Source organism: Sapajus apella, unplaced genomic scaffold, assembly GCF_009761245.1.
Source record: "Sapajus apella isolate SASKATOON/1434 unplaced genomic scaffold, GSC_monkey_1.0 scaffold39, whole genome shotgun sequence".
NCBI classification, from domain to species: Eukaryota; Metazoa; Chordata; class Mammalia; order Primates; family Cebidae; genus Sapajus; species Sapajus apella.
Genome location: NW_022436979.1, coordinates 10,429,865 through 10,456,690, shown reverse-complemented (window position 1 = coordinate 10,456,690; position 26,826 = coordinate 10,429,865). Strand labels below are relative to the sequence as shown.

Here is a 26,826-nt window from a genome sequence, read left to right as displayed (position 1 = left end):
CCTTGTGTCAATCTTGGTTGCAATTCAGATTTTTTTTTTTTTTTTTTAAGAAACAGTACAGTCAGTAACAGTTGCATCAGACATTTCAATTTGCAATGTACGTTTATTGGTTTTTCAAGTGAAGGTTACAGTTTATCTTTTTTATTATCTATAGAATAATGTGTTTTAGAATGAATGAGACACTATGTACTCAGTTTAAAATTAAGATCTAGCGGTCTGAGACATCACATACAAAGCATAATTCAGTAGCTATCTGGCAGTTTCCGAATTGCTATGACACTAAAGGTAAACCATACCAGATAAATCAAGCCCCTAAGTGGACTCTCTGGCCTGGATTTTTCAGGTTTTAATGTGCCTGTGGAATGTTCCAATGTAATTTTCATCAATGTTGATTGCCCAGCTCATACAGCCCTGGGCACTAAAGTGATTGACATAAGCCAAGTCATTATTCCAACAATTAAATCAGCAGGAATTAGCACAAACATTTTTTTTTCCTGTCCTGTACGCTAAGAATGATTCCATGCTGCAATGTTAGGATTTAAGTGTAACAAACATAATGTTCCCTGTGTTGTATAACTTTCCAATCTACTATTAAGTGATTTTGAAGAAAGCCTATCAAAATGGAGCATTTGGTTTGAAAGTAAATACCTGGACTCTTACATGTGGCAACAAACACAATACATAAGAGATATTGGACAATGAATAATGAATTACCTTGATAAAAATAATTGATAAATTAAGAATGTAAAACTGAATATCCTTTATATTCCTTTTTTTAAAATTTGCCTTTCAAATCGATAAAGCTCTTAACCTGGTTAATTAATCGATGATAACTTTATACAACAAGCCTTTGTTGAGTACTTGCTACTCACTCCTTAAACATTATTTATTTCAATAAACATGTGTTAATTGACATTCTATATATAAAACTGTTTAAGGTGCAATGAAAAAAAATCACCTGAATTTGGGAGAAATGTGAATTTTGTCTTTGCTTGGGACGTTTTTGGAATATTTACTTTTGAAAATGTCTCCATGACCTATGGTAGGTTTTTCTTCTGAATATTCTAAATGATGATGGGAAATCTAAAGTAAAGTTACTTAGAGCCATATCTAGAAAATAATGTGCATATTTCAATTATTAAGGAAGGTTAGCTTTGATCAACATGTCTATATAACTGTAAAATAATGAATTTTTTTTTCTTTTGTGTCCTGAAAACAACTTCAAGCTGTGGTTTTGGTATGTTCACAGCCCTTCTCCACAGCTGCTGGGGGCAAAAGTCCCAAACTACTAAACAGGGAAATCCTGTGGCTCATGCACATTTTCTGGCACTCAATTAAGTAGGCTTGAAGCTGATTTCTTTGAGTGCCAGCCTCACCATAATCAAGCTGTAAACAAAAGGTTAATGCCACAAACCAGGGTGGAACTCCCAAGTCACCACTGAATTTAGATGTGGTATTTACCAAAGCTCCTATGTCGGATTTGTTTTATAAGGTGATCCACCAAATGACTTTAAACTCTTGAAAATTTGATTTCAGCTGGATCCTGAGGCACACTGGCCTAGAGCAGACATTGCAGAATCTCTTCTGGGTTTTCTGGCTATTGCAGGCTACTAAAATTACAGAGCATAACCTCTTATTAGCCTGGCATTTAGACTTGCAAGTGTCAACTTACTACTTACCTTGTTTTATTTTATTTCTTCAGTGATCTCAAAACCTTATTCTCTGATTTTTTTTTAGCAGTAGTTTGTACTTCTCCTTGAAGAAGTCTTTTACTTCCCTTGTTAGGTGTATTAGCATCTTATTCTTTCAAGAGGACAGTTTGTTCCGTTCGTTTCAATTATTATCACCATCTCAACCATTACACCTTTATTCAGCAACTGAAGAGTATAGCACAATATCTCTCAATGTTTGCAAAACTTATTCTGCTCATCATCTTTCTGCATGCATCTGTAGCTTACAAAGATATATAAATATATTTTTAATCAAATTTGTAAGTACCTATGATGGGAATTGAAAACATGGATGATTTTTAAATAATCACCAAGGAATAAAATGTGCTAAGAAATAAATTGTGAAGAATTGATATGATTTTCTAAGGAAGGCTTTATTGGAGAAAAGCAATTATCCTACAATATTTACTTAATATATAACTATTTTAATGATTATTCTGTTCAGAACATGAATTTATATTATTTTGGGGGCCTTTTTTAATCAAGTGAAGAAAGGTACATTTTCTTTTCAAAATTATTTTTTATTTCGAACATTCACAGATTATATGAACACTAAAAGACATAAATTATTTTTTAGGAAACATTGAACAAATTCTGAATTCATCTATATTTTATTGATTTGTGAAACATCTCAAATATAGAAATGTTAAAAGAAATTAAAAAGTTTATTGGGAAATATTCTGTATTTGAAATGTTAATGTTAAATTAATAAATAGAGATGTTCTTCCAAAACCTAAAATGCAATTAAAAAAAATAGAGATGTTATTATTAAACATAGAGATATAAACATAAAAATGTTAATGTTAAATTAATAAATATAGAATATTTTCCAACAAACTTTTTAATATAATCCCCTGCTTCAATGAACTAATTTTTATGGTGGTTTACATTTCTTTTTCAATGTTGGTTTACATTTGACTTTAAGATGTTTATTGGATAATACAACAAAGTGGGTGGTCTTTTCATTAATATTACCAGTCAGATTTGTAAATAGTGCATGTTTTATATAACCACTTAAAATTTATACACTGGTATATTATATATTTTGTTTAAGAATACTTAAAATAAAAACAGTAGTTATCATTTGTTGAACTAGAAGGATCATTATTTAAAAATCCATCCTTAGAACTAAAATGACTTATGCTTCACTGTGTAGTGCATTGATAAATATTTAGTCTATAATTTTCTTCTATGCTATGTGTTTAGCTGAGAATTGTTTTTAATTTGGTGAACAGTACCGTATTAGGAATATGAAAAATATTGAAGCAATCATGAAATAACAATTTGGCAAAAGAAGAAACATTTTAAAATCACTACAAGAAATATTCTCATTCAAATGAATGTTTACATCCAATATAGTCTTTCATTCCTTAAATGTGTATAAATTTAAATTTTAAAATACTTAGTTCACTTAGTGCCTCAGAGAAATATCTTAATACTTATGAAGTGTTATATGTACTAAGCATTATGCTAAATTCTAGAAACTCATCATCCTTTTTAATCATCACAAGAAATTACAAGGCAGGTGCATTTATTATATGTATATTTTTTACGGTAGAACTAATTGAGGCACCAAGAGAGGAAATAATGTACTCCAGTTGCACAGGTGATAGTGGTACAGCTGAGTAAAATTCCAGGTATAAAAGCTACTTTCTTAACTATTATATTTGGATGCATAGGCAGACTAATAGTTATTTGAAGTTATATAAATCAAGAGGAAACATTACAAACACTACAAATTTTAGCTATGGAATATTTACAAAATTGGTCATTTTATTATGAAAGCTTGCTTGAAATAGGCGGGGAACTTTAAGAAACAGCGAAATTCAAAGCTATCATGTCCAAAAGCATGTGACCTTTTGTTTTTGCATTAGTGACTTAGGCGCAAATTACTTCCAATATTTTTCTCCTAATTGAGAAATACTTTTTAGGCCTAGATTTCTTGCAAAATGTCCTGCTTACCACAATTAAGGCATGAGTTTCTGTGGAGGAGGTGGGGCTTCAAGGCAGAGATAGTGTTTTTTTTCTAGCAGGTAATGATGTAAATCCACTTTTGAATGAACGGGTACACCTATTTCAATTAAGGCAAATTAGTTTCCAAAGGCTTCACTATTTTATATATTATAGAAGGCTATTTAAATGTGCCAATTTACATAAAATACATTTAAAAAGATTATACGGTATAATTTTATATAATTCACCGAAACTGTTTCACAGTCCTCTCTCAAATGATGATTTTGAAAATTACCTAAATGGCAGGCACCTCTTTGGAGCAGCAGGCGTGATGCTGTGTGGTCCCATGACCTCACATTTTCAGGTCCATGCTAAGTTCTCCAGAGTCCAACTTCAACCTTGCAGTATTCTGTTCAAAATTGTCCCTGTTCAGAAGCCTACATATGTAACCTCTTACATTTTGTGTCTCACAATTTCCATTGAACTCTTTCTACACACCAAAATGGGCAAAATTAGGAATTTAATTTCTGGGAAGATTTCCTCTAAGAGCCTCTGTCCAAAACATACAGTGCTGAAACAAGAAAAGGTATATCCACTAATATTTTTTTTGTCTTCTTCTTGTCTTTCCTCTGCTATAATGTGTAAAGAGTGAAACTGGTTCAAAGACCAGTGAGTCAGAATGCTGTCATTTTACATCCAAACAGTGGAAATTTAAATTGTTAAAATAAAAATACATAATCACTAACATTACCCAGATGAAACAACGATAAGCAAAGTAGTCTTAAATTACAGACTAAAACTGCGAGATAAAGAATAATATTTTTAAAATATCTAGAGTCATATAATGAACAGAAGACAAATTTCCATTTATGTCTAAAGACTGGTTTTGAGAAGTTTATGAACTTGGGGATTTAAAGGCTGTATTTGGATCACTTATTTTACAGTTAAAAAGTGATACAGGAAGGAGTTCCCAGAGGAGATGAAACCCTATAGGGCAAGAAAAAAAGGTTCCCAACAGATTGAAGACAGCAAAATTCCATGACAGAGATGGCTTGAAATAGACCCTTTTTTCAAAGCAATAATTGGTCTCTTCATCATCTGTAGATGGCATTTTTGACAAAATCAGAAATCTTTACTAATCATTGAAAGTAAAATGAAAAAAAGATTGGCTGAATGCTTTTAAATTACACTTATTAAATTTCTGCTTTTGTACAAAGGCATAAAATTATCATTGTGTTTAATTTTAAAAATATTATTATAAAACTACATGCTTAGAGGTTTGATGATTGTTTTCCTACAGCCATTTTATAACTGAAACTCTAAATTATAAAACTAAAACCCATTTTACAACTGAAACCCTAAATTTAGGTTTCCTAAAGAAATGTAAATTCCTCTGCCACTTAGCTTTTGCTATTTTTAGCAGTTTCTTAAAGGCTACAAATTCCTTTCACTCAATTTTTGCACTTAATTCCTAATGACTTCACATTTGGCATTGATTGTCCAAAAAAGAGGCTATTTTTAGTTTCAAAAGGTGAACATTACTTTTTTATAGAAATTATCGTGTATATTTATTAGTCCAAAGATAGGTTTTCTAACGTAAAAATGTGATAGTGTAGTCTCTTTACTGAGCACCTGTACTGGAACAAACTCAGTGCTAAATTCTTGGTTTTAAGTAACTAATTTATTTATTGCAGTAACTATTAAATATTCTTTGAATTATAAACGATTTGCCAAAATTACAGATAATAGTACAGCCAACCACCATGTGGATTCCACCTAAACTGGAAGTAATTTGGTATCTTTCTTATTCAATCTTTTACTTATTGTACTTGGCCAGTGTGTATAAAAACATAAAACAATAGAACGTTTTACACAGATATGACAATCACTGTCTTAGAAATGGAGAAACTGGGCCGGGCGCGGTGGCTCAAGCCTGTAATCCCAGCACTTTGGGAGGCCGAGGCGGGGGGATCACAAGGTCAAGAGATCAAGACCATCCTGGTCAACACGGTGAAACCCCGTCTCTACTAAAAATACAAAAAATTAGCCGGGCATGGTGGCGCGTGCCTGTAATCCCAGCTACTCAGGAGGCTGAGGCAGGAGAATTGCCTGAACCCAGGAGGCGGAGGTTGCGGTGAGCCGAGATGGCGCCATTGCACTCCAGCCTGGGTAACATGAGTGAAACTCCGTCTCAAAAAAAAAAAAAGAAATGGAGAAACTGAGACCCAGAGAATTTTAGTGACTTATTCAGAGTTACCTAGCCAGTAACTAGGAGCAAAGCCCAAGTAAGACCACAGATGACTACTTTTCTCAAGTTCTTCAACTTAATACAATATGACTGTCAACACAGAGGTCAACTCAGAAGATGCAATCTTAACATCTGGGAAAAAAAAAAAAAAAGAAATTTCATCAAATCCTGTTTGTACCAAGCAACTTATTTCTAGAATGAAAGCAAAATTTTCTTTTTAAAGTTATTTGTATTTCTGAGAAATCAATAGCATTAAGGTTGTGTTTTCCCTTCATATTTACCTTTTAGTTTCTATGGGTTTAAGTTTTAGATGAAATTTTAAAGTTTGTTTATTTAGCTGTCCATTTATGTGTGTTTAAAATTTAGTTAGATTTAGGATGTGTTCTTTTTAATAAGGGTGAAATTACATATGGAGAAATTTACTGTTTATAGTGAGTTTTGACAAATAGATAGAGTTGTATTATCACCACACCCACAGTCAAGATGCATCTGTTCTCGCTCTCTCAATAATATTCCCTGTTAATACTTTGTGGTCAGACTCATTCTCCACCTCCAGCCTTTAGCAATGACTTCTGTTACTCCCCCTGTAGATTTGCCTATTCCAGAATGTTATATAAAGGAATCACACATCATGTACAGTTTGAATCTGGCTTGTTTTACTTGTTATATTGCATTTGAGATTCGTTCCTATTGTGGCAGATATCAATAGTAGTCTTCTTTTCATTGTTGGATAGTATTCCACTTATGAATGTAGCATCATATTTTATCTACTTGTTCAGTTAGAGAACATTTGGGTGTTTTCAGTTTTCATTATTATGAGTAAAACCTCTATAAACATATTGCATACAGATTTTTGTGTGAACATGTTTTCATTTCACTTGAACAAATAGCATATAGGGCTGGAATTCTAGTAAGCATTTGTTTAATTTCATAAGAAACTGCCCATTTGTTTTTGCAAAGTGGCTGTACAGTTTTACATTTTCACCAGCAATACATGAGAGTTCCAGTTGCTGCACGTCCTTGTGAGCACTTAGTGTTGTATTTTTAATTTTATCCACTCTGATGGGTGTGGAGTGGTGTCTTATTAAGATTTTAATAAGCATTTTTCTAATTTAATGGATCATATTACTTATTATTTCTTTTTTGTTTGTAAACTGTTTATCTTCTTTGGTGAGTTTAATCAAATCATTTGTCCAAGTTTGTGTTTTTTATTATATTTCAGTTACAAGTCTTTACCAGTTATGTGCATTGCAAATGTTTTCACACAGTTTGTCATCTGTGTGTTTTATGGAAAACAAAATATTTTTATTTTCTGGAAATATAATTTTTCACTTAAAGTTATGTCAATTTTTATTGGTATTAAGTGTAAGAAAACTTTGCTTCACTTATAATCACAAACATTTTCTTCTAGAAAGAAAAAGGTCTCTGAAGAATTATTTTTCAATGAATGTATTTTGTTTCTTCTCTCCATATTTCATCTTCTGACTACCTAGGCAATGTTTACATTATTTATTCAGGCCTTTTCCATTCATTTCTCAGATTCCATAGAAGGATAAATTGGGCTTGAAATCTTCTTTTCTCAAAAACTGGCGAGTCATGCACCTTCTCATTGATATTATCTGGCTCCCCAACTTCTAGTTTCGTCAATTTTTGGTAATATCTTTCTACTCAAGTTCTTCAAATCAATCTATATCTAAGAGACCCCCAAACTAAAGCTCAAGTTCATTCTTTTAACAAATGAGGTGCTAATTGCTATTGGTATCAAATGCAAGAAAACTTTAGGTGCCAATTTGTTAATGAACTTGAACTTTAGTCTGGGGGGCTCTTAGACATAGATTTGTTTGAGGAAACTGAGCAGAAAGATACCACTAAAAATGGACCAAACCTCTAGTTTGGTCTTTTTGTTGTTGTTGTTTTTGAGATAGAGTTTTGATCTTTCACCCAGGCTGGAGTGCTGTGGCAGGATCTCAGCTCACTGCAACCTCCACCTGCCGGTTTCAAGCAATGCTCCTGCCTCAGCCTCCCGAGTAGCTGGGATTACAGGTACCCACCACCATGCCTGGCTAATTTTTGTATTTTTAGTAGAGATGGGGTTTCACCCTGTTGGCCAGGCTGGTCTCGAACTCCTGACCTTGTGAAAAAGTCCCATTCTCTTAGAGAATTCATCAGTCACTGAATCCACCCTTCTTTATTTTGTCTACCTGTTTTCTACCTTACGTTGTGTTGGATGAAATCATGCCTCTTGCTCTATTCCCCAGTGATCTTTTCAATTGGTATCTCACAGAGTATGCAGAAGAATTTGACCCATTTTAAACCATTCCCTCCTTTCAGAAACACTCTCTTAAGAGTGAAGATTTCATGACACCACATCCCCAGTCTTTCTCCTCTTGTTATTTCACTCATTCAGCCCCTGGGATCTGAATGTCAGATTTTGTAGTTCCCCAGAGATGGTTGTTTATTGCTCTTTCATTGTATAGGACTGTCAATCACACTCATGGTTATATTTTCCAATTGGATACATAGATAGCTGGGACATTTGTATTTACAGGATAGGGTGCTCCTGATAAGTGCAATCAGGTGTCCTACTGTCAACTTAGAATTGTCACACTGATGGCCTAAATCTTCCCCAACTTACAAGTTCAACATGTATCATTATTTGCCCACTGCTCAAACTGATCCTCCCAAGCATCCTCTGTTCACTCAGTGCCTCTCACAACAGAAACTTTGGATTAATCTGGACATTCTCCTCGCCCTCACTGTTCAAATATAAGTCAAATAGCCTACATTTTAGCACCTAATAGCTCTCAAATTTATCAGTCTATTTGTCCAAAACCAGAATGATTTCTTGTACACACAGAGGATTCGGCAAGTACTTGTTGAACGATGATGACTACAATTGCCCTGTGTTAAAAGACTGTCTAATCAAGAGCTAATATATGAATTTTAAATATTGCTTAAATGGAAGACAGAAACTTCAAGCTAAAGTTAATATGTAAATGTGGCCTTGGACAATGGGTACTATTTTGATGGATGAGAAAAAAGAAGTAGTTTAATGAGAGACAGAGATTACAGTAAGTGCGACTTACATATGTGGACCATGAAAATCATTTGACCAGTACAGATTCATTTTGGGGAACTGGGGGAGAAAAGTTGCTTTAAAAAGTAGAATCTGTGGTGGCTCACACTTCTAGTCCCAGGACTTTGGGACACTGAGGCAGGAGGATCTATTGAGGCCTGGAGTTTGAGACCAGTCTGGGCAACAGAGTAAGACCCAATTTCTACAAAAAAATTTAAAAAGTAATCGGGCATGGTGGCACATGCCTGTAATCCCAGCTACTTGGGAGGCTGAGGTGGGAGGATTGCCTGAGCCTAGGAGTTCGAGGCTGCAGTGAGCTGTGATTGCACCTTTGCTCTCCAGCGTGAGTGACAGGGAAAAAAAAAAAAGTAGAATCTTAATAATAGAAGCTATTAAAACATTTCCACTGTAGTGTCATTATATGCTCTAAAATATTGAGTTATGTATTTTGATTTTGCTGAAAATTCAATTTTTAAAAATCAAATGGTTATGTGAAAATAGTTAAAAGTGAAATAGCATCATTGGGCTACTAATGCAAAGCTATCCTCTGCCTAATCCTTAGTTGTATGCTTCAGAGTCAATGTCTCTCAGGTTTCTTTATGGTTGCTATTGGTAATTATGTCCATATTTCCAAATATTATGCTTTTGGTACACTTCGTTGATTTTTTACATTTAGATTTTACCTATGGCTTATTATTATAGAAGATAAGGATCTGGGCTCTTGTCCCTGCTTTTATTCTTCCCCCAAACCCCCACTCATTCTCTTCTTCCTCCCCTCACCCCAGGTATATACTTGTCATCGGTCCATCATCCTAGAGGAGGTATGCTTTAGCTAAGTTTGGGGGTAAATACAAATTTGTTGTTTATTTTATTGCAACACTGTTATTTATTGTTTACTAACTTGTTTTTCTTATAAGTGATTTTACAGTTATTTGAATTAAAAATTATTTTGTTTGATTGTCTCTGCTACCAATTATCTTTAGAGTTTGTAAAGTAGTTGTAAAACTCCACTGAAAATTGGCAACAAATGTAATAGTTAACCTAAAATTCCATTTTTTTTTTCTTTGTTCTTTCCCAGCAGCCTCTATCTTTCTGCCACAAGTGACTGGTTAGTTCCAAGGCTTATGTACGGCACCTTTCTCTCCAGGGCGAGAGAACTAATTTCCTGGTCTGTATGTCTTTCTCTTTCTTAGCATATTTCTTCATGTTTTGGATGTATGCCATTTTTCATGGTGTAATTTCATACTATAAAATTTACTCACTGTAAGTGGATAATGATTTATAGATGTGCAACAATTACTACAATTCAATTTTACAATGTCTTTACTATCCCAAAATGTTCCCTTGTGCCCATGCAGTCTTTGCTTCCACCCCCAGCCCCAGGCAACTTCCAGTTGGCTTTCACTTTCTATAGTTTTGCATTATCCAGAAATGCCCTATGAAATGTGATTATACAAAACATAGTCTTTTGTGTCTGGCTTCTTTCATAGCATAATATTTTTGATGCTCATTCATGTTGTAGTGTGTATCTACAGTTTGATTTGCTGAGTAGCATTTTATTGTATCCAAATAACCCATTTTATGTATCTATATAGCCAGTTGAGTAATTTTGGGATTGTTCCAGTTTCGCGCTGTTATGTGTAATATGACTATGTATAGTCACAAGTCTTCCTGGGGATATATATTGATTTCATTTGGGTAGATAACTAGCAGTGAAATTACAGGCCATGTTACGTGTATTACAATTTTTCAAGAAACTGTCAAACTAGCTTATGAAATAGTGTATATTTTATATTCCTATTAACAATATATATGAGAGTTCCAAACTTTCCACATACTTACCTACATTTTGTGTTGTAATTCTTTTGGATTGCAGCTATTCTAGTCGGTAAAGGTAGTGATCATTCATTGTACTTTAATTTACAAAATTTACCCAAATACCTAATATGTTGAGCACCTTTTCATGTGTGTATTTGCCATTTAAATAAAAGTTTTGGAGAAATATCTATTAAAATATTTTGCCTTTCTTTTTTCCTTGGGTTGTTAGTCATCTAGTTTATTTGGAAGTGTTATTCCTATATTCTAGTTAGAAAACATTTATCAGAGACATATCTTGCAAAAATTTTATCTACATTTCGGGGTTGTCTTTTATCTACATTTTGCGGTTGCCTTTGTAGAGTAAAAATTTTCAACTTTGATGAAGTCCAACCTATGAGTTTTTTTTCTTTTCTAAGTTGTGCTTTTGATGTCGTGTCTTAGAAATTCACAAGAACAAAACTTCCTTTTGTTTTAACAGGTTCATAGTTTTAACTCTTATATTTAGGTGTATGATATTTTATGTTAGTTTATCAGTATGGTGAGAAATGAGGGTTGTAAGTATTTTAAGGTTTTTTATTGTTTTGTTTTTGTCTTTGCATACGAATTACCAATTGTTCTAATACCATTTATTGAATAGGCTATCCTTTCCCCATTAATTTGCTTTAGTGTCTTTATCAAAAATCTTTTCACCAAAAATGTAAGTTGGTTTTGTTTTTTAATTTTGGTGGGTGTTTCTGGATTCTCTATTCTGATCTATCAGTCTATCTCTAAGCCAATAGCACACTGATAATGGTTTAGCTGTGTGTACAAATCCCATGTTAAAATATGATCCCCAGTGTTGAAGGTGGGACCTGGTAGGAGGCATTGGATTGAGGGACTGGATCCCTCATGAATGACTTAGCTCCATCCACTTGGTAATGCGTAAGTTCTTGTTCCATTAGTTCACACAGAGATGTTAGAGCCTGGGGCCTCCCCCTTCTCTCTGTTACTCGCTCTCTTATCATGCGAGACACTGGCTCCCTCTTCATCTTCAACCATGAGTAAAAGCTTCCGGAGGCCTGACCAGAAGCCAAGCAGGTGCTGGTGCCATGCCACACTGTAAGCCAAATAAATGTCTTGTCTTTATAAACTACCTAGCTGGGTTCTGCATAAATTACTGCAATTCTGCATGGCACCACCATTTTGTATTCCTTTATAGCAATACAGAAAAGACTAACACACACACTGTCTTGATTACTGTAGCTTTAGAGAAACTTTGAGACCTGCTGGGATTTTGACAGGGATTGCATTTGTTTATAGATCAACCTAAGGAGAATTGTCAACTTAATGATGTTGACTGTTTGAATCTGTAAACATAGTGGGCCTCTCTATTTATTTAGATCTATAGTTTCTCTTAGCAAGATTTTATAATTTTCACTGTACAGTTCTTATACTCCTTTAATTAAATTGATTCCCAAGTTGTTTATATTTTTGAGCTGTGAACAAAATTGTTTTCTTGATTTTATTTTGTGATTTTTCATTGCTAGTATATAAAATTCAGTTGATTTTTGTATATTGGTCTTGTATCTTCTGACCTTGCTAAACTCATTTATTAGTTCTATTAAAAAATATTCTGTAAATTCCTTAAGATTTTATGCATTCAGAATCATATAGTCCATGAATACATAAAGATAGTTTTATTGTTTTTTTGTTATTGTTTTGCAACAGTGTCTTGCCCTGTTGCTCAGGCTGGAGTGCAGTGGTGTGATCTCTGCTCATTGTAAACCCAACCTAACCATGCCCAAGTGATCATCCCACCTCAGCCTCCCAAGTAGCTGGAATTACAGGTGCATTACCAGACTCAGCTAATTTTTGTATTTTTTGTAGAGATAGGGCCTTATTATGCTGACTAGGCTTGTCTTGAATTCCTGGGCTCAAGCGATTTGTCTGCCTCAGCTCTCAAAGTGCTAGGATTACAAGTGTGAGCCACTGTATCTGGCTCATTTTACCACTTTCTTTCCAATCTGGATAATGTTAGTCAGTAAATGAAATATTTTTCACTATTATAATAGCCCCATATTTGATTAAGGTAGTGCAAACAGATTTCCTTGCCTTGATCCATATCACAAGGGGAAAGCAGTCAGCTTTCCATGAAGTAGGATAAGCTGTGAGTTTTTCATAGATGTCCTTTATTAGGTTGAGAAAATTCCATTATATTTCTAGTTTATTGAGAGTTTTTATTGGAATTGGGTGTTTTATTTTGATAAAGACTTTTTTGTGCTTTTAGTAGATGGTTATATCATTTTTTTCTTTGTTAGTATGGTTTCTTATAAAACTCATTTTAAGACGTTATAACCTTACATTTCTGGAATAAATCCCACTTTTTAATGGATTATAATCCTTTTCTGTATAACTGGATTCATTTTGTTGTTTTACTAGGAAATGTTTTGCCTCTGTGTTTCTAGGGAACTTAAGTCTCTAAAAATTTTTTTTTGTCACCATGTGTTTCTTGGACTTTGATATCAAGGTAGTAATGGTCTCATTGAATAACATGTTTTTTTTTCCACTATATTTTTGGAAAGTGTGAAGAATTTTTAGTATTTCTTTTTAAAGTTATTTTCTAGAATTCATCTGTCAAGTCCATCTGAGTCTGGGCTTTTCTTTTTAGGATTTTACTTACTAATTCAATTTCTATGTTAGATCTACTTGGATATAAGGTGAGTGGGTGGAAGTTTCCTCCACCTGCCTCAGAGAAAATTTCTGTAAATAATATATAACTTTCTCCTCTGGTCACAAAGACTCTCCAGAGAAAAAGTTTTCTATTGCTTTGGAGAGTGTGTGGTGGTCAGTGAGTGGGGTTGGTGGTTGGGGATCTTATGTCTGGCTGCAGCTGTCATGGAGCCAGGTAAGATAAGGGGCTTAGAGATTTGCTGTTCTCTCTGTAGGCTGTCTCTCAATCTTCCCTCTGTCTCTCTCTCTTTTTTTTCAGTACTTCTTGTCCCTAATTGTTAGACCTAGGGACCCTAAGTCTGAAGCTGCTGTTTTAGTTTCTCCATGATACAAGCCTTTAAGTTTAAGCTAAGATTTAAGAGATGTTGTTGCTTGACTGGACAGGGTTGGTAGATGGGGAATCTGAGGGATAAATTGGTCTTTAAGTAAACTTCAGTCACTATCTCCATTTTTAATCTGTCTCTTCATTTTGTGTAATACCTGCTGAATAAATTTGTCTGTAGATCTTGGGCTTAAGATTAGTTGCCCATAGTTTTTCTTATCTGCAGATACATAGTATTTAGCTTTCCTGTGGAACTCCATTTTTTTTTTCATCTTCAAAAAATATTCCAATAACTTTCCTCATTATTTTTAATCCTATTCTGTTTATGTCTCTGGTTATAATGCATTACTCTTAATTTTAGTAGAGCTTTGGAAGGGAGTAAAACTATATACCTGCCTTCTGTTGGCCAAGCTTAACTAGTATGTCAGTGATGTTTTAACATCGTAAGGGGAATGATGTACAAATTAAATATTTCATCCTCACCAATGCTGAATTCATGGTCCTTACCTTCAAACTGACTTTTGATCGCTGGTTTTGCATTTTCATTTGGTACATTTTTGCATTAGGTCTTTTACAGTCACCTCTATCCATATGTATTTTTCAGCATTATTTTCCAGTGTGACAGGACTTTCTTTCTGATGAACTGGCGACAGTATCAACTACCATTATTATCTTTTGAGCTAATAAGAGGTTAGGGCCAAACAGCGAAATTCAATAAGGCTGTGTGTGTACAAGAGACATAGAGTGCAGAAAGAAGATTCCTGCAGGTTCTGGACTTTAGATTCCGGAGTCAGAGGAAAAGAGAATATAACACAGGTATCCTTATGGAGCTCTGTAATAAATTTGATAACCTTATGCAGTATGGAGAAAAAAAAGGATTTAGAGGTGTAATGTTTTAGTTCCAGTATAACTGTGTCTTTCCTGTTCATGCACATAACTGTTCAACTTTCAGAATGCATTTCTGAAACCATCTATTTTAATTTACCTTTACCTAATTTAATGTAGAAGAAGAAAAATGTAATTAAATGTTTAGAAAGTTTTCACTTAAAAATACACAGTGAGGGGGTCTTCATTAATGTAATTTTCACAGATATTTACATTAATAAAAACTTTTTTTTAATAAAATCTCTTTGAATCAGGCTTTATGGTTTCCATCCTTTCATTCTTCTTTTAGTCTTTCTTTATTTTCTTCTTTCTTTGTTGCATTCTGTTTTAGTAAGATAGGGCTTTAAAACATTTTCTAATAGTTGACTATTCATATTTGATGTGAAAATAGAGAAGAATATTCGGATTAAAGGGATGTGAATTTCCTAAACTACCATTGACTTAATCTGGTCGAAGTGTTTAAATATAGAAATGATTAGTTGAAATGAAAATGTTTCACTGTTTTTTCAGCGTTCTCTCTAAAGAGAGAATTGCGTTAATTTTTTAAAACTTCTCAATTCAGACCAAACAGGGAATAACTTCTAAAATAAAACTTTATATACCAAAAGAAAACAAATGTAGCACTATAACTAATTACTGTTTGGGTAACTATAATAAGATTGTAATTAATTACTTTTAATTTTTTAATTGTTTTAGTTTGAATTTAGAAAATATTTTTATTTTATTTTATTTTATTTTATTTTGAGGCAGGGTCTCACTCTGTGGTGCAGTCTGGAATGCAATGGTGTGATCATAGGTCACCACACCATCAACTTTCTGGGCTCAAAAAGTGATCCTACCACCTTAGTCTCTTAACTAGCTCTGACTACAGAGATGCACCACTGTGTCTAATTTTTGCGATTTTTTTTTTTTGTAGAGATGGGGTCTTGCTGGTCTCAAACTCTTGGGCTCATGCTGTCCTCCCATGTGCTGGGATTACATATGTGAGCCATCATGACCAGTCAGGAAAGTATCATATATAAAGTTATTTCATGACATGAAAAATGAAAGCAAATTGTCTATACCTATCATCTTCTTTCATTTATTTCTACAGTGAATACCATATGCCTGGTTCACTACAAGGGTGAAAGTACATGGTAGACAACAAAATAAGCATGTAGGGGAGTAATAAGAATACATAGCTTAAAAAAAAAAAACAAGCTAGTGTTTACAATGTCTGAAGTGATATGAAGAAAATAAATAAGGTGCTACAGAAGATTGTGTGAATCAGGGTCTTTAGAAAACTGCAGTGATTATTTACCAGGAAAGCTGAGACCTTAATGAAGAGAAAGCTCCAGCCCTGTATAATACCAGAGGAGGATAATTCCAGGAGAAGAAACAGATTAAAGCTTGAAATGAGTTTGGAGTTTTGAAAACACCAAAGTTCTACAAGTAAGCACAGGAATGGTATGAAATGAAATTGGAGAAAATTGGATAATTAACAGGAGCCAAATCATTCAGAGCCTTGGAGTTGGCAGTTGGATTTCATTTGAAGTATGGTAGTAAACCATTGACACTGATTAAATGGGTGAATGGCAGCATTCAGTGTGTATCAGCGATTGTTCTGATTTTTGTGTGGCGAGTTCATTGGGGGAATCAACAGAGCAACTGAGAAGACTGAATATGGGGTAATGCAGTGAATCAGGTGAGAGAGGATGGCAGCTAGTGGATTAGACAGGACAGGGAGCAACATTGCTGGAGTTTGGAGGTAAGATCATTAGAACTCGCTGACAGATTATACTTAGGTGTAAGGGAAAAAGATACCAAGTGTGATTCCTAGACTGTTGAATGAAAACCTGCTTAGTAAGATTTAATTAAATGTGAGGAAATAGATTTAGAGAGTCAATTAATGAATCCCATTTTAGATATGTTAAGAATGAAATGTTGAGAAATCTAATGGCAGATGACTTTGAGGAAATGTTTGGGCTGATATGCTTATTTGAGTCCTCAGACACAGATCATTTTGGGAGGGCTGGAGAGGGCTGAGGATATTCAGAAAGGAGTATAAATAAGGGAAAGTGTTTCTGGACCCTGAGAACTAAAATATTTGGGATTATGTTTGAGAGAAGTCAGCACAGGTTACCAATAATAATAGCCATTAAGGGAAGTGGAAGAGCAGAAGAGCATGGTCTCAAGGAGAGAAGTGCACAAGTGGTTTTTTTCTCTTTTTCTTTCTTTTCTTTTTTCTTTCTTTTTTTGAGACAGAGTCTTGCTCTGTCACCAAGGCTGGAGTGCAATGGCATGGTCTCAGCTCACTGCAACCTTTGCTTCCTGGGTTCAAGCGATTCTTCTGCTGCCTCAGCCTCCTGAGTAGCCGGGATACAGGGGTCCACCACCATGCCTGGCTGATTTTTGTATTTTTTTAGTAGAGATGGGATTTCACCATGTTGGCCAGGCTGGTCTCAAACTCCTGCCCTTGTGATCCGCCTGCCTTGGCCTCCCAAAGTGCTGGGATTACAGGTGTGAGCCACCGCATGTGGGCAATGAGCACATGGTTTTAATAGAATAATAGCAGGGCGATCCACAAAACAGAAGTGAGGTGTGTTGGGACAAAGGGGAGCTTGCTTAGAAGTTACTGGGACCTTTTTCCAATGAAGTAATAGTGCTGGAAACCAAATTGGAGTGTTGAGTGGTAACTGGGAAGGAGAGAATAGTGCAGATATAGACAGAGCTTTCAAAAATATAAGCTCTGAAGGAGAGCAGAATAATGACAGTAGTTCAATAAGATTGTGGACTTAGAGAAGATTTTTTATTGTGCTTGTTGTTATTTTTCTGTTTGTATGTTTGTTTTTTATTTTTATTTTTTAATTCGGGAGAGCAGCTGGCTTGTATGCTAATAGGAACATTAGTGAAAGCAGTAAAGAAAAAGGATCCTAACACCTGTAGAATTAGTGACTTTGGAGAGAATGAGAAGGATTTTATTAGTTGTCCTGAAAGGAGAAGGAAGATTTGGAGATGGTGTGTACGTGAGTTTCTGTTTAACGTTTTCTCTTTTGTTTGTAAAGTATGTGGAAAATTCATCCACTGAAAGCAAAAATAGGGGAATCAAAGTAAGTGTGAGGATGGCTTGGAATTAGCATGGGAATAAACTGGCATGGAATAAATGAAGTGGTAGTGAGCAGTGTACAAGAAACCTAATTTACTTAATCCTAAACTTTCTTAACCGTTATTAAAACAGTAAGGAAGGCTATTCAGGACTGTTGGAATAGGTGTCAAGAGTTTAGCAACAGGGGAGAGAGATTGGGCTCAACTCCAAATACAAAAGGAACAAGTAAGGATTTGTAGCCAAGGTGTAGGTAGGGTTGGGGGTCTGTGGAAAGAAAAATGGTCAGAGGAGACATCGAGGGTATGGGAATTCTTATTAAACCGACTTAACGGAATAGTTAAGATGATCAGATTTCACATGGGGGGTTGTGGGAGATGCAGATCAGGTGAGATATCCTGGATGATCAGATATCAAGGGTAGGAGGGTTCTCTTGAAACTGACTTAGCAGAAATCTGCTAGGGTAAACGCAGAAGCCTAAGAGTGAGGTCTAGTAGAAAAAGGCTCAGTGGAGTCTGTCCAAAGTTTGGTCAAGGAGAAAGTCTGTCAACGTGAAACCAGCTAAAACAGAGACTTAGAAATTATTTTATATATACATTTCCAAATAAAAATTAATTCAGAATACAGAAAAATAATTTGAAAATGATGGCCATTTATATTAAAATGGCTTTGTTTCATTTCTACACTCCCACTTCTCACCAGTGTAGAGCTGTTCTCTGTTGGCTCTCATAAGTAGTACTGGAAAAAGTGAGAGGTCTGGAGTGAATTTCTCCAAAGAGCTTTTCCTGAATACCACTGGAAAGATTATCACTTCCTCAGAGCTCCCAACAACTTTTTCTCCTTCCTTTGTGGTACCTACTGCTGTCTATCTTGTAGTTTATGTCTCCTCTTCTTCTTGAAGTATTCATTTCTGATTTATTCCTTTACCTCTTATGGCACCTGGAAAAAATTTATCACATGTAAATATTCAATAAATATTTGTTGTATGAATGAGTAAATATGATTTGGCTTGCTTTGATACTGGTGATGATGAATTTATCATAAGACAGTTATACAGTATTATAGATAGATATAATTTTTGACATGGATCTTGCTCCATTGCCCAGGCTGGTCTTGAACTTCTGGACTCAAGTTTCCTCCTGTCTCATCCTCTCAAGGCGCTGGGACTACAAGTGTGTGCCATCATGCCCGGCCAGCTATATTCTTCTTAACTCACCTTTTTTGTCTCTCTCTCTGTCTTTGACTTTCTTTCTCTTTTGTCATCTAGATCTCTTGATCTCTTGGGAATACATTGTATAACCTTGACTTTATTGTAACTGTGAAAGTTTTAAATTTTATGTCAGTTCTCATTATTTGCTTTATTTGTATGTGATAATGGTCAACAGAGAGAACATGCTTATTTTCAGGGACACTTATAAAACAAATGAAATCAATTTATTCAGGGATTATTTTGGGGGAAGAGTGGAGTAAAAAAGAACATAAGTCCTCTTTATGTTAAAGTGATATCCAATGTAGCAAATACATTTACAATACAGAAGTATGCCTGGAAAATATTGCTAAATATGTAATATTGAATTTTACCATCATTGAATTAACAGTGAAATTGTGCTGGCTGAGTCTTCAACATAGTACTCATTTATCTAAATTATTATTTGTTAGGACCAGGATAGTTGCAGCAAATACTTGTTACCCAAAGCTGTCAACATATTTTAAAAATGTTATCCTCTTTCAATAAAGAGTATTCCTGCCTTTACTATTACCCTAGCAGTAGCATTTACAATGATGCATCTGCTGAAAACATCATAAAAGTTAAGTTGCATAAGGGAAGTCATTGTTAATTTGGTTGTCTGAATAGTAGAAAATTGAGAAATATTGTGGCATGATATTTTCATAAAAGAACCTTGACGCTGGACAACAGGTTGAGCAAATTTGTTCTTAATGTAAGCAGTTAGGAATCTAAGAGTACCTAGATTGATAAGGGAATGTCTGTGATTTCTCCAAATAAGTAGTTTTCCCAAAGCTAATTAAGTGATATTGACCTTGATCTTAGAAAGACTTTCCAAATCCTTGTTGATGAATTAGATATAGTTATAATCTTTAGTTGTTTTTCCAACTTGCTTATTTACTCAATGTATATCCTGAGCCTACTCCAACCATATCACATATACACAGACACAGACACAGACACACACACACACACACACACAGACATACACACACAGAGAGAGACACACCCCTTCCAGAAGTGGGGTAAGATTGTGATCCAAAGTCAGTACTATAGAATGTATTTAGATGAGCAAATAACTTTATGAAGAAAAGCATATATAGAATTTATGATTTTGTTACTTTGAATTTTTTTTTTTCTTGAGACAGAGTCTTGCTGTGTCACCCAGGCTGGAGTGCAGTGGCACAATCTTGGCTCACTGCAACCTCTGCCTCCCAGGTTCAAGTGATTCTCCTGCCTCAGCCTTCTGAGAAGCTGGGATTACAGTCACCCACCACCACACCTTGTCTCATTTTTGTAATATTAGTAGAGACGGGGTTTCACCATGTTGGCCAGGCTGGTCTCGAACTCCTGACCTTAGGTGATCTGCCTGCCTCAGCCTCCCAAAGTGCTGGGATTACAGGCATAAGCCACTGCACCCGGCCCTACTTTGAAATAAATTCTTAAATGGGTTTTAGCTACCCATTTAACAGGGAGAAATTTAACAGCTCAAGAGCTGGTAAAACTGCAAAATTGGATTTTTGTATTTTTAGACACAGTACTTCTGGTTAAATAATTCAACTTTGTTTTACTCAACATTGTTTCATAGCAACAAATTCCCCGCCCTGCCACTTTAGTAACTAATCTGGAATCCTTTAGAACCAAAGGCATGTAAGCAAACAACAAGAAATTCATCTGGAATTAATTACAATACATAAAGCAGGTATGCCTGAAAATTTACAAATTCTTTGGAAATAAATTCTAAGGAGCTGATAATTAATATTCTTAGCTCTCAAAATAAATGTAAACTCTTATAAACTCTATGAAAGAAGAGACCTTGTTTACAAGTAGCATGCCTTGAATATTCCTTGGCACATAGTAGTCATTCAATAAAAGTTATAAAATAATATTTTCCCACTTATTTATTTAAAATATTGTATCAGATTCAAGTGACTTCCTAGTATACCTGCCTTCTTCTTGTGACCTTTACAAATATCATCATATTTATACACACAATAGCTTTGCAAAGTACGTTTTATTATCTACATTTTGTAGATGGGGGACCATAGGCTTTCAGAGTATTATTATTATCATTAACTACATTTATTTAAAAAACCACCTAGGACTTCCAGAATGTATGTAAGCTTCATTCATTAGTTAGTGGGCTACTAGGAGAGACCTTTGAGGAAGGAGGTATCAAATGAGAGTGATGCTTCAAAAACAGTGATCAGCTGGTGTGTGGATAGGATGCATGGGGAAGGAGAAAAGCAGTAGTAGGGAAAACAATTTGCTCTCACCTGTAATTTCTTACAAGGTAATTAAAGCACGAACTTTGGGAATAGCAACACCAGAGGTGGAGAGGAAAGTTTAAGTGGGCTTCTAATCTCATCTGCTATTGTCATTTACTTTAGCTCTTGTGACATGTCTTACTTTGATCTTCCTCCCTTCAAGACACGCTCTGCAAACCCTTAAATATTCTGGACACAGGCTCTTTCTTTTTGGCTACAATGCATTGTGTTTAGATGTGTGGAATGATATTTGCTGTGATCATTTTAAGAAAAAGACATGTTCATGCCTTTGAGAGCTCTGGATTACAAGATGCCTAGGAATGTCTTGACTCTAGATGCAACTGATTCTTTGCCAAAATAAGACAGATCAAGGAATGATGGCAGCTGTTGACTTGTGTATTGGCCCAGTGCCTTGCATAAGAGTGGGAATATTATAATCACTTTGAAAATCAGTAAAACATCATGAGTCCCAGGCCCAGTTTCTGAAGCTTTAGCCTGTCTCCTGATTTCCTTGAGAAGTTGGCCTATGGTTTTTGGATGTATTTCCCCTCTGGTAATCCTCTTTTTCTTTTTTGACTCCCTCTTTTCACTCAGCCTTTCCTAACAGGCTTAATGGATCCTGATTATCTAGGCCTCCAGATCTGAAAAAGATGTATTTTAGGGGAGTAATAAGGAATCTGATGACCTCCTCTTGGAATTACCTTGCTCTGAACACATTGCACCTATTTGAGAAAAGGCTCACATGTTTGGCATAATACTGGTCTTTCATATAACTCCTTTCAGCAGGTAGAAAACGGTATTTCTAACTCTGCTGTATAAAGGAACATAATGACGTAAAAAGAAATAGAGGAAAATAAATAAAGGATTTCTTCATAAATGGAAACATTAGAGGAAGAAAAAAATTCATCTATCTCAAATAATAATAAATTCAGCTCAAGCCTAACCAAATGAAGGAAGAAAAAAAATAAAATACATATAAACTTGAGAAGAACTTAGGACAGAAACCTAGTGTAATCAAGCATTGAGCTATTTACATACCATACTTCACAGTAGCCCGTTTCATTGTTAACAGCAGTCTTCATATTTCAAACGAGGAAGTGAGCCTCAGAGATCACAGAAATAGTAGGTGGAGAAGTTAAGATTCAAACACAAGTATATCATTGTCCAAAACACATGCTGTTAGGGTTATCTTATACCGTACATGTATGGTCCTCCAAAGTTTGTTCTCTCCTAGAAAACTCAAAATTCAGTCAGACATTGTGTTACATGTGTACCTTTGGGTTTGCATTGTGTTATTCTAAGTAGTGTGTACTTTTGGGGAAATTTGATTTCACAAAGATTAAAGGTTTCAAGTGAGTGGAAATTAATTAAAGTATGCTTTGAGAATTGAACCTACTATACAATTTAATAAATATCCGTTAATTACTGGTGACATGTTTACTATAATTTCCACTACTACAGCTATTACTCACTGTAGCTATCTTTGAATGTCAACATCTACAGTACTGGTCTATGCATTTGACATACATTATTTAATGCCATCAAGTACCCCAAGGTTTTTTTCAAAAGCATGAGTGAAATTAGTCATAGAAGAAGAAAATGAAATTGGAAAAACTTTTGTATATCAATAATATTATCAAAATTGGTGCTATCACAGGTATAAACCAAATAATATGCTTAATATTAAGGTTAATTATAAAGCTGTTATAGTATGGTTTTAGCATAAGGTTAGACCAATGGATCAATGAAACAAATCCAAAAGTCCAGGAAAAGAAGCAACAACGTATGGAGTCATGTGGTTCACAATAGGGAAAATACAATATTAAAAAATGAAAAAAGTAATAAAATTATTATTTATATTCTTGGGCTGAAAAAGAATTCTAAAAGTGAATATAAAATGAAATGAAAATATGTGTATGGTAGAAAACACTGCAAACCAATTAAAAGACAATAAAATAGGAAATTATTTGCAATACATGTAACATGAAAATGGACTAATATTCTTAAAATATTGCATGAATATACTAATGAAAAAATAAACTGGTGCTTCAGTAGAAAGATGGGCAAAGAACTTGAACTGAATATTAACAAAGAAGAAATATAAAAAATATGCATTACATGATGGCAAAAGTGAAGGAAACTAATTCTTTTCAATCCTGGTGGGTGTATAAATTTGTACATCTGTTCAAGGAAAATGTGCTATTGCAAGTTGAAAGGTCTTTAATACATGCTCCAGTTAGATAGCAAATTCACTTAGGCATAAAATTTCCTATCCAACAGAAGTGGTATAATTCTGTCAGGTATATGTACAAATTAATGTAACTGTCCATATAATAGTGAATATCAAAAGCAACCTATGCAGACAGTAATAAATGACTGATGAGATAGCTTATAGTAAAAACAGAAATTAGTATACAAAGGAATGTAATAAAGCTATAAGATGATGATACAGATATATAACTTAGATATGAAAGAGGTTCATGATTATTCTGTGACAAAGGATACACAGTTTATACACTACACACACACACACACACAGATCATAGATATTTAAAATATAAGCTTTTTACAAAATAAAATTTATAGATTGCATATGTGTAAGCATGTAGTGTTAAGAGTATAAGATATGCAACAAAAAATAAGTATCTTCTCTAAATTACAGGATTAAGGTAATCATGCTCTTCTTTATACATTTTTGTATTTTAAAATTAATAAAATTTAAATGATGAACATATGTAACTTTTTATAACCAAAACAAAATGTTCAAAGTAGTAATACCTAAGCATTTTGTGGGGCCATATTATTAGCTGTCATTTTACCCTTTCATTTGCTTCACTGCTCTGATTTCTATATCAATTCCATTTCTGTTTATATACCCTCCACTGATAACAATGCATTCTATGTCCACTAAAGGACACATAGAGAATAAACTAGGTAATAAATTGCAGTATTTCATGCACTGGAAAACCAGTCAGCAGGGAAACTTCACAAAATAAGGTTGAGAAGAAGAATACTCAAATACTGAAGATTATATGCTATAGGATTTCACTTATGTAAATTGAAAAAACTAAAAACTACTTATGTTGGCAGAAGTCAACAATTCTTAGACATTTTTTGAAGAGTTATAAATGAAAATAAAGATAGCTTCTAAGATGTCGTCAGTATTCTGTTTCTTGATCTAGATATGATTTTAGGAATTTTTTTCAGTTTGTAAAAATTCATCACACTATATACTCATTATTTCTTCACTTTATTCATTAATTAGAAGGGTTTTTTAAATGGTATCTTCAATATTAATACTACATTTAGTACTAAACAGCAATGACATAAATTGGACTTTAAAATGTCAAAGAAGAAATAAAATGTTACTAAACAGAAATATTCTAATAACCCATTACTCTTTTTAATTTCAAAAGAATTTATGAATAAACCTTTTTGAAAAAGATATAAAAGTTGTTTTTGAAATTACAGGCAATCAAAGAAAAATAATTTTGAAATGTTTTATATTTACTTACCTAAGAATACTGTGTCTGAACTGCTCCATTCTGTTCTCTTTCTGAAACAAGGGAACACCGTTGAGAAATGCCTGTGTAAAAGAAAAATGTTACCCTGGTCAATAAATAATTCTCCCTAAGAACATTTACTAAATATAGTTGCTAGTGGTATTTTAGATTCATTCATTAACTCATTCTGACATTTCTATGTGATTTACAGGGTGAAATTCAAGCAAATTTCAACTTTCTGATGTATTAAGAGGCTAGTAAATTACCTATACAGCTAAATTATTTTATCTGACAAAGCCCACTCTTACTTAACTGCAGGGTTTCCCAGTAGTGGCACTACTGATGCATTAGCCCGGGTAATTCCTTTTTTTGAAGGAGAATGTTCTGTGCATAGTAGAATAATTAGCAGCAGTCCTGGCCTCCACTCACTAGTGCCATGATTCTGGAAAGTGAACAAAAGGAGCAACTGGGGACTGTGTGATTGGAAGGCGGAGGGAAGATCTATCATTGGCAAATCAACCCTGATTTGAGGACCACTGCTCTGCTGTTCTATATATTGGAATATTTGAGTAATCAATTTTAGTTCCTTGGAATTGCCTTAATATTCAGTGAATAATTGCATTTATTATTTTTTGCTTCATCTACATAGTACTGTTTTTGCAATCATATATGGAAAAAGGTTTGAATTAATATTTGTGAAGTTATTTTGCCATTTGCCAAAATGAAATCAATGAGGATTCCCTTCCAGAAAAGTCAAACAAGTCGTTTTCAGTGCAGGAAATCAGTGCATGTAGAGTACCTTGTTTTCCAGTGCGTTGATTATGCAGAAGTAACTGTCTACTTTGGTATTACATTAGAGAGTACATGAATATTTAAAATTTCCTAAGAGCCTACTTAGATTTTGATGAAATAAATTTTTCGTTTTTTTGTTTACTTAAAACAGGTAACAAGCTAAAAAAAATGACTAGAAAAATAAGATTTTATACTATTAATAGATATAAAAGATCTATTCTCTATTATGGCATTATTTTCAACATTTGCAATAGAACATTTCAGACAGAAATTGAATTGAAAATTTAAATTTAAATTTTCCAATTAGAAACTTCTAATATTCCAGGGTTTCCTATCTGTGGCACATGAGGTTGGTGTAGACACGGATGATGGGTGGCTTGAAAGTGAAAGAATCCTGACACCTTCACTGAAACATTAGGTAAAATGGTTTGCTAAGGTTATGTGAAATATTTATAAATATCTACTCCTTAGAAGGATACATTTGAATTTCCATATTTATTGATAACTCTCTACCAAAGGGGGATTTTAAAAGTGAATTTTATGACTATGTATTGGAATATTTCTCAAATCCAAAATTTTGTTTATTCTGCCACCTCACCCAATTTGTGCTTAAAAGAAAGTATTTTTAAATAATTAGAATATATTTTTAAATGTACAAATTTGCCCAGCATAGAGAGCTGAAGAAAATGAAAGAAACTACAAGTTCATTTGTTATACAACTGCCATTTTTAATAAAACAAATGAGAATGTGAAAGTTTCTTTGCTATATTAGGGGAAGAATAGCAACTACTTTTTCTAATAATTTGATCTGACTCTATTTTCAAGAAAGAAAGAAGGAAAACCCAATGGCAGTATAAAGTTATTGACTTTAGTAACTACCTTATGAGAAATTAATTCCAATTGGTAATTTGTCTTCTTAGGACATAGAGATGATATATGTAATGAATAATATGATAAATATTTTGTTTTAAAACTTTTTAGTAAAGTTCTTATATTATTAATCTGATCATTTGAGCAAGTAATCCTTATGCTTTACCTTATAAAATTGTCTGTTGTAATATACTTTTTTTTTTTCAAATATGTGGTATTACTTGGGTCGAACTTTTAAAGATAGTATATGGATGATTAAAAAATTTATAAGCTTTTAAAGATATTATATGGACAGTTAAAAATTTATAAACATTCCTTGTTTTCGAGTTTGAACATTAGGTTATTT

The 26,826-nt window shown here is 34.0% G+C and overlaps 1 protein-coding gene across 2 annotated transcripts in view; it reads left to right on the top strand.

Annotated features, from left to right (window-relative positions):
• The window catches only part of VEGFC (vascular endothelial growth factor C), a 131,588-nt gene that overhangs the window by 57,582 nt on the left and 47,180 nt on the right, over positions 1 to 26,826 (top strand). The window contains exon 1 of one of the 2 annotated variants that reach the window (XM_032298708.1): positions 25,778 to 26,028. The exons of the other annotated variant lie outside the window; for it this stretch is intronic. The gene's annotated coding sequence lies outside the window, so the exon portion shown is untranslated. Of the gene's footprint in view, positions 1 to 25,777; positions 26,029 to 26,826 lie in introns of those variants that run through there. 2 annotated transcript variants of the gene reach the window in all.